The sequence below is a fragment of the Bos grunniens genome, chromosome 16 (assembly GCF_055505025.1).
Source record: "Bos grunniens cultivar Pamir isolate PY7600 chromosome 16, Bosgru_T2T1.0, whole genome shotgun sequence".
NCBI lineage: Eukaryota > Metazoa > Chordata > Mammalia > Artiodactyla > Bovidae > Bos > Bos grunniens.
The window spans coordinates 44,902,195-44,910,981 of NC_141180.1; the positions used below are offsets into that span (position 1 = coordinate 44,902,195).

Below are 8,787 nucleotides of genomic sequence, written 5' to 3' on the forward strand. Positions count from 1 at the left end.
AAATTTATTCATTATGTATTTGCATATGAATCATGATTTTAACCTTTTGAAAATTGTACTTTAGCATAACTCCTGTATTTAATGTTAAGAGCTATCATATCATATTAATAATCACTCCCTCTATCAACTTTAGTTTCCATTTTCTTAAAAGGAAAGCAATAGCAGTGAAAAAAGAAAAAATTATCTCCCCATACCAGACTTAATTCAGCAGTTCAGAGTGTCAGTACAGAAGGGCTCTTCTGTTGTTTCCTAACTTATCATAAGTAAAGGAAGGAGACAATTACATGTATTCAGGTTTATTTTCCAGGTACTCTTGTGTATGTTGTCAAATTTATACCTCACAGCAACCTTGTGATAAAATTATTGTTGTGATCATCATTATTATAAAACACTTACTCTTTATTAGCCACTCTTTTAAACTCTATGCATATAGTATCATATTTAATCATTGCAGCAACCCTATGGGGTAGGTACTATTGTCCTCTTTTTCCAGATGAAGAAACTGAGGTGTCAGGAGATTCAGCAACTCACCTAAGATCACAGCTAATAAGCAGTGGATTCTGTATTCAAGCCCAGGCAGTTTAACTTCAGAGCTTGAGCTCTTAAGCACTTTTTATTTAACTTCACTTAACAGATGAGACGGAGAAGGCAATGGCACCCCACTCCAGTACTCTTGCCTGGAAAATCCCATGGATGGAGGGAGTGACTTCACTTTCGCTTTTCACTTTCATGCATTGGAGAAGGAAACGGCAACCCACTCCAGTGTTCTTGCCTGGAGAATCCCAGGGATGGGGGAGCCTGGTGGGCTGCCGTCTATGGGGTTGCACAGAGTTGGACATGACTGACGCGACTTAGCAGCAGCAGCAACAGATGAGAAAACTGACAGTGAAGTTACTTGCCTAATAACAAAAGGCAAGTAAATGACAGGGCCAAGATCTCTACCCAGGTCTGCCAGACTTTAAAGGCCAGCTTCCTCTACCAGAGCAAAGAGAGTGACTATTACTGAAGTTGAATACAAGCTGAAATATACCTACAGCTTTTGTCCTGTTGACAACCTGATCAGATTTACTGGATGCTTGGGGCTAGTGCACTGGGACGACCCAGAGGGATGGTATAGGGAGGGAGGAGGGAGGAGGGTTCAGGATGGGGAACACATGTATACCTGTGGCGGATTCATTTTGATATTTGGCAAAACTAATACAATTATGTAAAGTTTAAAAATAAAATTAAATTTAAAAAAATACAGCAATCATTCAAAATAACTCACATCTTGTTCCTCCAAAGCAGAAAATCAGCTGGAAGGAAAGCTGTTAGATATTTGAACCTACAGGAAAAAAGCATATGACACTTTGCATCTCCCTTAAGAATTTCAGGTACCATATTCAGCCCTGTGCTTTATTAATCTGGCCTCTTTCCTATTTGTTACCATTATCTCGCAAGACCTAGAAGGCAGAAATACACCCTGAAAGGCCTTGCCTGGTACCTTGTACAGAAAAAAAAAAAAAAAACAACCCTCAAATATTGTGGGATGCAACCACCTGATTGGTGCAGCATGGAGATGCCTACTCAGCTGAGATGTTGCCCTGTGTCCCCAAACACGATGACTCCAGCAGAGCTTCTCTGAGGTACTAGGTGCTGGGGTGGGCAGCTGTGGGACACGGTTTAGGAGACTCAAAGATGCGGAGGAGTCTGGCTGAGATCATAAGGAAGAATCTTGCTGCTTTAATTCCTCCTCCTGCAAAGCAGCTCCAAGACCTCTGGCCTTTTCCTCTCCGCTCGGCTCCCTCCCTTCCCTGCACACCCCCACCTATTGTCACAAACAAGCCCCAATAAGGCAGCTTTCCCACCATCTCCAGCCCTGCCCACCCTAAGCATTGCCAAATTAGGGCTTTGCCTCCCAGCACCGCGGCTAGAAGCTCATAAACCCTCCTCCGCCCCTGCTGCCTTCCCCTCACTGCAGCGCTACGGTCCTGCGGCACCTCCACGCGCAGCTTTGCAAGCGGGCATCTGCACTGCGGGGCTGCCTCACCGGATCTCCCTGCCCCCGCCTGGCTTCTGTTCTCCTCTGTGCACTGCTGCCTGCAGCTTACATAAGCCCCGCGCACGCACATATGCAGTGAATTCATCTTCTCCTTTATGGAAGCTCCTCTGGCATGACAGGGAAGCTGAAATGCTACTAGATGTTCCCCCCGCCCGGGAGCTGTCAAGTCGTCACGCCCTAAAACAACAAATTCAGCAGCTGCAATACCCTCTGACAGGGCTGAAAGCCCTGAATTGAGAACTCCGTCCTAAGGAAATAGGAACTGTTGAGAAGGGGTATCTGAGCAAGTGTTTTAACCTCTGGGCTAGCGCAGCATTGCATCTAATCAGTTGGGACCTGCCAGCCGCACTGGCCTGAGCAGAGCCAGCCAAAGTCATCAGACCTACTTTGCCAAGAGAAAGGAAGGACAAACTGGTTTGTGTCGAATCTTCTCAATTACTGCATAGACTGATTGACGTAGTAGGTATTTGCTTCCTGCTTGGCTTTACTAGGATGTTCTATTCTGAAAACCTTAAACATCTTACCTGGTGGCAAGGGGATAGTCCTAATTTCCTGCTTACAGGATTGAGTGGCCCCGTGGTCTCCTCTCATTTCCCACCAGCCACAGCCACTCTCTTCCACTCCCAGGAGGCTCTCAAGTTTCCCATCAGGAAGCCCAGGACACAGGAACGTCTGTCCTTTACAGTCACAGGGACTCTCCTTGTCCCACCAAGCAAAAGGCTATCAAGCTGAGTTCACCAATCCATCTGCCTTGTTAGATGTAGATGGAGCCACAGAATGTCTTTCTAGTGTGGACAGAGCATTTTACCAGATCTGATTCATCACCCTCAGGAGCAGGAAGAGGGAACTCCTTCCCATCAATACTATGGGGCTAAGTAGGGAGATTCATGGAAAGGGCCCTCCTCTGTCCTGGCTATCTCGTGGGGACTCTTACTGCTTTGTCAAGTTCAGCCTTGCAAAAGTTAGCCCTCCCAGGTGACTCAGTGGGCTTCCCTGGTAGCTCAGTTAGTAAGAATCCGCCTGCTATGCAGGAGACCTCGATTCGATTCCTGGGTCCAGAAGATTCCGTTGGAGAAGGGATAGACTACCCACTCCAGTGTTCTTGGGCTTCCCTGGTGGCTCAGATGGGAAAGAATCTGCCTGTAATGTGGGAGACCTGGGTCTGGTCCCTGGGTTGGGAAGATCCCTTGGAGGAAGGCATGGCAACCCATTCCAGTATTCTTGTCTGGAGAATCCCCATGGACCGAGGAGCCTGACTGCCTACAGTCCATGGGGTTGCAAAAAGTCAGACATGACTGAGTGACTAAGCACAGCACAGATGACTCAGCAGTAAAAATCCACCTGCAGTGCAGGAGACGTGGATTTGATCTCTGAGTAGGGAAGATCGCCGGGAGAAGAAAATGACAACCCACTCCAGTATTCTCGGCTGGGAAATCCCATGGACAGAGGAGCCTGGCAGGCTATAGTCCATGGGGTCACAAGAGTCAGACATGACTTGGTGACTAACAACAACAATAGAAACGGAAGAGATATGGATTTGGCAGGGAGCTGCTCTAGAAATAGGGTGACATAGGCTGACTGACCATCCCAGTTTGTCCTGGGTTTAAAGGAGGACACAGGACATTCTGTTGGGAAAGTCCCAGGCAGGCTGGGACCAATCGTGCAACCAAGGCAGGGGTAGGGGTTAAGCAGATTTTTCTTGGCAACTCGAGCTCTGGACTGAAAGGATGTTTTTTTCCTTCCCAAAGCATGCAAGAGAGTACCTGCTCCCTGACAAAGGACAAGGAAGAGGACATCTCATACCCATTGATAAACAGAAACTACTGCAAATATAAAAAGACAATTCTGGGAGAAGGTGTCAAGAAATCTAATGGGTTAACAACGTTCAGGACATTTAATCTTCAGCTGTGCCTTGTTTGTGCCAGCTGGAATGGTATAAGTCATAAAAAGGACTCCATATCCATGATGGCAGGATGGCATCCCCACATTCCACCCCTGGCTGTACTCACTGCATCAACCTCTCCCCCCACCCCCACAACTTAAACTTAGAATAGTAACAGCAGTCCTCTGCGCGGCATTTCCTGGGCATTGGATGTGAGCCTCTCAGAAGCAGGCCGCTACAGCATAACGGAAAGAGTCCTCACCTACAAGTCAGGGCACCTGAGTCCATTTCCCTCTTAGTCCCCTCTGACTCCATGACCTTGGTCAAGCACTTAACCTTCTCTCTACTGTAAAAGGGAGAAAACATTCCTATTCCACTTCTCCCTTCCTGGCTGTGAGGATCAAATGAAGTGACCTGGCTCTCAAGAACCCTAAGAGAGTTGGACTTTGATCTGCAGTTCCCAGGATGTCCTAAGTATTCCAAGCTAGCTCAACTTTTGCCCCAGCTTTGGGAAACATCACATCCACTCCCTTGGATTTTTTTGTGTATCTTCCTTCTCGTGCCTCTTCTGAAGGTATAAATTGAACTTCTTTCCAGGGATGTTTTGACCGAATTTACACTCCTTTAGGCACTGGTGACCCACTCCAGTACTCTTGCCTGGAAAATGCCATGGACGGAGGAGCCTGGTAGGCTGCAGTCCATGGGGTCGCTAAGAGTTGGACCCGATTGAGCGACTTCACTTTCACTTTTCACTTTCATGCATTGGAGAAGGAAATGGCAACCCACTCCAGTGTTCTTGCCTGGAGAATCCCAGGGACGGCAGAGCCTGGTGGGCTGCCGTCTCTGGGGTCACACAGAGTCATACACGACTGAAGTGACTTAGCAGCAGCAGCAACAATCATTCAGTCCAATGGTCAGATCTTCAAAGATAAGAGTGGGCTGGAGACCAGTCATAACCAGAGGCTAAAAGCCTATGGCAACAACTCAGTTGGGAGAATTTGAAGATCGACTCTCCGTGGAATAACTGAGCCCCTAGGAGACCAGCCTTTGAGATTTGTATCTGCAAATTGTCTCTGCAACTTACCTCATGATTGCTCTAAACTTCAAATACATTATCATTAAAGCAGGGGTGGGGCAGGGGAAGCAGGAAATGGTAAATATTTTGCCCTGTTTGTAGGATTGTGAGGGCTAAATATCACGATGATCTTTGGTAAACTATAGAATGTAGTATATTTTAAATATGAAAGTCCAAAGCAATCGATTTTTTAAAATTGTGGTAAAATATGTACTAAGAATATGTAATTTTTATCCATTTTAGGAGTTCAATTCAGTGGTATTAATTACACTCACAACATCATGGAACCATTACCACTATCTTTTTCCACAGATTTTTCATCACCCTTAACAGAAATTTTGTACGCATTAAAGCAATAACTCTCCATTCCTGTATTCCCTCAGCTCCTGTTAATCTCTGATTTACTTTCTAGCTCTATGAATTTCCCTTTTTTTATTATAGATATTTCATATCAATGAAATCATATAATATTTGTCCTATTGTGTCTGTCTTATTTCATTTAACGTTTTCAAGGTTTATCATATTATAGTATGTTTCAGAATATTATTCCTTTTTATGACTGAATAATATTACATTGTATTATATACAACATTTTGTATATCTTTTCAACTGTTGCTGAACACCTGAGCTGTTTTAATTTTTCATGCATTATAAATCATGCTGCAGTGAACATTGGTATACAAGTGTGTTCGGGCCCTTGTCTTCAGCTTTTTTCCAGAGCACAGTTGCTGGGTGATATGGTAATTCTATGTTTAGCTCCTTGAGGAAGCAACAGACTGTTTTCCACAGGGGTTTCTCCATCTTACATTCTCACCAGCAGTATATGAAGGGTCCAGTTTCTCCACATTCTCACCAACACTTGCTACTTTCTCTTTTGTTTTGTTTTGCTTTTATAGCCATCCTAGGAGATGTGAAGTAATATGTTGATTTTTTTCAAGATGCATGCAATCTTCAGACATAAGCCATCAATCAGTATAGATATGTGAATTGAGTTCAATTACAGACAGATTGCTTCATTTAGAAAGAGACACTGATGCATAGAACATTCTTATGGACTCTGTGGGAGAGGGAGAGGGTGGGAAGATTTGGGAGAATGGCATTGAAACATGTAAAATATCATGTAAGAAACGAGTTGCCAGTCCAGGTTCGATGCACGATACTGGATGCTTGGGGCTAGTGCACTGGGACGACCCAGAGGGATGGTATGGGGAGGGAGGAGGGAGGAGGGTTCAGGATGGGGAACACATGTATACCTGTGGCAGATTCATTTTGATATTTGGCAAAACTAATACAATTATGTAAAGTTTAAAAAATAAAATTAAATTAAAAAAAAAAGAATTAAAGAAAAAAAAAAAAGAAAGTATTTCTTGACCAGAGTACACTGCGTATTCAGGAGAGGGATGAGAGAACTGGAAATAAAGATGAACTCAAAATTAGAGAAGTTTGGCCCAACCAATCAGGCAGCAGAAGAAATATTTGCCAAGTGGTTATTGATGCTAAGAAAGGGCTCAAGACTTCCAGCATCCGTTGTTCAGGTTAATCTTGTTTTTCATTTAATGTCATGGATCCGTAAAATCTGTATCACAGTAATTTATGAAACTATATTTTTTTGTGCTGTTGTGCATTGGTGAGATGCATAAGATACACACAGTACCATGATGAAATCTCATCTCTGTAAATTACTCTGAGTCCACTGATGTATTCCTTTCCATTAAAGCTCCTTGGCCTGTCCAGATTAGTTTTTTTTTTTTTAATTTGTATAATGGAAGCTATATTCATCGTAGCTTGAGATGCTTATTAGAGAAACTCGCCGTCTCTTTTCTTACTTAGCTTTTTTCTTTGCCTCCAGATGTTTTAGCACATTTTTGTCTTCATTTTTTCAAGGAAAGGATGTGAAGCAAGCTTCCAGACTCCTCACAACTCACCTGCTGCATATGAATGTTTATTCTCAGATTAGTTAATGCCAGACTGAGAAGCTGGGCTAGGAAAAGAGAACAAAGCATGAAAAGTTCCAGCCATTTGAAGTCCAAAATGAATTTGTAGCATATCTCTGAAACTATAATCTATGCCAAAGGAAAAGCAGACTATAATTAAAGGAAAGAGAAACAATAGGCTTTATCCACAGCTTTGTGTTTTCTCTGTAAAGAAGGAATATGGACATGCCAGGAAATAAGTAAATTGTTGAGCCGTTTAATAACAAACATCATATATTATCCTTAATACGCCTCTGGGACAGGAATATCTATTTGTTCCTTGGTATCTGTTCTTTACTTCACTCTTCTGATTTTTAGCTGGAGAAATGATCACATGGAAAAAAGATTGCGTTTCCCACCCTCCCTTGGAGCTGAACTTGGCTGTATGACTAAACTCTGGGCAATAAATTGTAAGAAGTGATACAACTTCTTACAGAGCATCTTCTTACTCTTACAGAGCTGCTTACAGAGCAGCTTCTTGCAGAGCATCTTCATGGAAGAAGAAACATGACTGTTCTTTTCTCCTTGTTGGACAGAATGTGGATTTTGGATTTGGGGTCACTCACGGCTTAACCTACTCTTTAGCAATAGACTCCTACAGCCTCTGGAAGAATACCTTGCGTTTAATCAACAGTTAAAATTGTCACAAGTACCACTGACTAAACAAATATCTTGGGGGTGTTACTTTCCTTGCATTTTTGGAAGGTTTGGTGTTTGAGAGTCTTGATGATGTGTATAGGAAAGAGAGGACTGAGTCATAATTCACTCAATATGGTGATCAAAATAGTCTGAGGGAAATTATGTCAATATAGATACAGAAGCATGTGTGTGCTGCCACTTCAGTCATGTGTGAGTCTTTGTGACCCCATGAACTGTAGCCCGGAAGGTTCCTCTGTCCATGGGATTCTCCAGGCAAGAATACTGAAGTGGGTTGCCATTTCCTCCTCCAAGGGATCTTCCCAACCCAAGGATTGAACCCATGTCTCTTATGTCTCCTGCAGTGGCAGGGGATTCTTTACCACTAGTGCCACCTGGAAACCCCACAGATATAGATATATCAGTTCAGTTCAGTGGCTCAGTCGTGTCCAAGTCTTTGCGACTCCACGGACTGCAGCACACCAGGCCTCCCTGTCCATCACCAACTCCCAGAGTTTACTTAAACTCATGTCCGTTGAGTCGGTGATGCCATCCAAACATCTCATCCTCTGTCATCCCCTTCTCCTCCTGCCTTCAATCTTTCCAGCATCAGGGTCTTTTCCAATGAGTCAGTTCTTTTCATCAGGTGGCCAAAGTACTGGAGCTTCAACTTCAGCATCAATCCTTCCAATGAATATTCAGGACTGATTTCCTTTAGGATTGACAGGTTAGATCTCCTTCCTATCCAAGGGACTCTCAAGAGTCTTATCCAACACCACAGTTGAAAAGTATCAATTCTTCGGCGCTCAGCTTTCTTTATAGTCCTACTCTCACATCCATATGTGACCACTGGAGGAACCATAGCTTTGACTAAGCTGACCTTTGTTGGCAAAGTAATGTCTCTGCTTTTTAATATGCTGTCTAGGTTGGTCATAACTTTTCTTCCAAGGAGCAAGCATCTTTTAATTTCATGGTTGCAGTCACCATCTGCAGTGATCTTGGAGCCCAAGAAAATAAAGTCTCTCACTGTTTCCACTGTTTCCCCATCTATTTGCCATAAAGTGATGGGACCAGATGCCATGATCTTAGTTTTCTGAATGTTGAGTTTTAAGCCAACTTTTTCACTCTCCTCTTTCACTTTCATCAAAAGGCTCTTTAGTTCTTCTTCACTTTCTGCCTT

General features: G+C 43.5%; 1 long non-coding RNA gene across 2 annotated transcripts; it reads left to right on the forward strand.

Moving 5' to 3' along the window:
* Positions 1 to 1,947: 1,947 nt before the first annotated feature.
* LOC147356740 (uncharacterized) lies at positions 1,948 to 5,676 on the forward strand. Of its 2 annotated transcripts, none has more exons than XR_015143514.1 (2): positions 1,948 to 2,500; positions 3,790 to 5,676. It is a non-coding gene; the product is annotated as an uncharacterized LOC147356740 (long non-coding RNA). The 2 variants fall into 2 exon arrangements; XR_015143513.1 differs by having other exon boundaries at positions 1,948 to 2,455.
* Positions 5,677 to 8,787: the final 3,111 nt, after the last annotated feature.